At 32.3% G+C, this 1,872-nt stretch overlaps 1 long non-coding RNA gene across 1 annotated transcript; it reads left to right on the plus strand.

Moving 5' to 3' along the window:
- Window positions 1-409: 409 nt before the first annotated feature.
- LOC127875950 (uncharacterized) lies at window positions 410-1,599 on the plus strand. The gene is made up of 3 exons (XR_008047526.1): window positions 410-533; window positions 824-1,018; window positions 1,555-1,599. It is a non-coding gene; the product is annotated as an uncharacterized LOC127875950 (long non-coding RNA).
- Window positions 1,600-1,872: the final 273 nt, after the last annotated feature.

Genomic DNA, 1,872 nt, shown 5'->3' on the forward strand with positions numbered 1-1,872 from the left:
GTAAACTGTACGATAGCAACTGAATTGTTTACATGAAATGGTGGTAGATTTAAATTTGACTGTAAAATATCATGTCTCAATTTATTAACACCAACACTATTCCATGTGAAATTTCACAAGATCCGGACACTTCGTTTTTAAATTTAAATGATTTATCGAATGTAAATGAACTTTATTTTGAAACTTCTCACCCCGCTACTCAAGATTTGTTTGATGTGGTTTAATTATGAAAGTGACATTGAGTCAAACCATGATGAGTCTGATATTGATATTGATGTAGAAGCTGTTAAAAAAAATCAGATACTGCTTTTATTGAAAAGTCTGAACTTGATGTGGCAGAAGCTGATAAACAAAACAAATTTAAGGTTGACTTTTTAGAAATGTTTAAGCACAAATTTAATTAATAATTATTAATATAATAAAAAGTGTTATGTAGATAAATAACCAATAATTTGATATTCTACAGGTTGGAAAGTTATTTTTCAAGACCCCGAGGAAGTGTGAGGTGTATGGAATTAGCTGTGAAGGATCTGGTATTTGAATTAATTTAATATCATTGCTATCCACAAACTGAATCAGTCTAAATGTAATCAACTACCAATTGATTATTTACTTTTTATTGTAATGTGTGTGTGTGCGTGTTTTTGTGAGTGTGTGGTCTGGAGGATGTCATTCTCGTCTAATATCAATCTTTTATGATAAGACAATAACCATGCATTATCTAATTGTTTCAAACCACCTATTAATTAATTTTAAAAAAAAGAACTATTTAGGTATCTCTAGTAAGTTATTATGGTTTATTAATTAGTCTACTGTTTCACAGGAAAGCAGGTGTTTTACCTCGCAGACGAAGGCCAGTCACATGGTAAAGGTGCAAATGCTGTGGTCAACCAGGTTCACCACTACCTCAACACATACGGTCTTGGCGAACAGCGTGCTCACTTTCAGTGTGACAACTGTTGCGGCCAAAATAAAAACAACATAGTCATCTGGTACCTTCTGTGGAGAGTTCTTGTAGGTAATAACAAGCCCTTAGTTATTGTGTTTTTGATAGCTTTTTTAATGTTGAGAAATTAATTTAGCTAAACCTGTTGTTAAAAATATTTGTTTGCAGTCATGCAATTTCAAAATGGTAAAGCGTGTTGATATGTAGTGAAAATGTTAAAAGAAATTACTTTGGTATCAATCCCAAAAGGAAAAATCTCTTAAAATAATATATTGAAATGAGTCAAACCATTTTTAAGTCAGTCAATTACTAAAAAATACATATTCTAAATTGTAGACCGACCTTTTTTAAAAATTATTAAAACATAAATCAATTAAAAATAGTGTGTAGGTACTTTATGTCTTGTAACAGGAAAATAAATATTTATTTTAGTAGTTTCAGCTGTTTTATTGGTTTGAAATTCTTGATATGGAAAACAAAATCCCATGCAAAATTATCCTTTAAACTTTGTAGTTTTCTATTACAACAACAACAACCAAATAATAATTTGATAATAGGAAAACTATATTTTGCAATTGTTTCTTAATTAAATGGTAATCTTGATACAGAAACTCAATGCAGAAATGTTGTCTGATGTCGCTGCATCTGTGGGGTTATCGTCAAGGACGGGCCACAACATCCCCCAGCTTGTGGGGGACACTTCCAATCCTGTTGTTATCGTAGACAGGAAGGATTACCTTTCGACATTGTTTCACCACATAAAGAATGTCACCAAATTTCATCAATTTCCATGTGTCAGCGGATCATCCCGGTGTTGTGCAGGGAATTAAGTGACTCACCAGTAGTCAAAATCACTCTCAGGAAGGTCTCGAAAGTGAATGTTAATGTGAGCTGTGACAACCTGCCATAAAAAATGTTTGCCAAAG

Source organism: Dreissena polymorpha, chromosome 4, assembly GCF_020536995.1.
Source record: "Dreissena polymorpha isolate Duluth1 chromosome 4, UMN_Dpol_1.0, whole genome shotgun sequence".
Lineage (NCBI taxonomy): Eukaryota > Metazoa > Mollusca > Bivalvia > Myida > Dreissenidae > Dreissena > Dreissena polymorpha.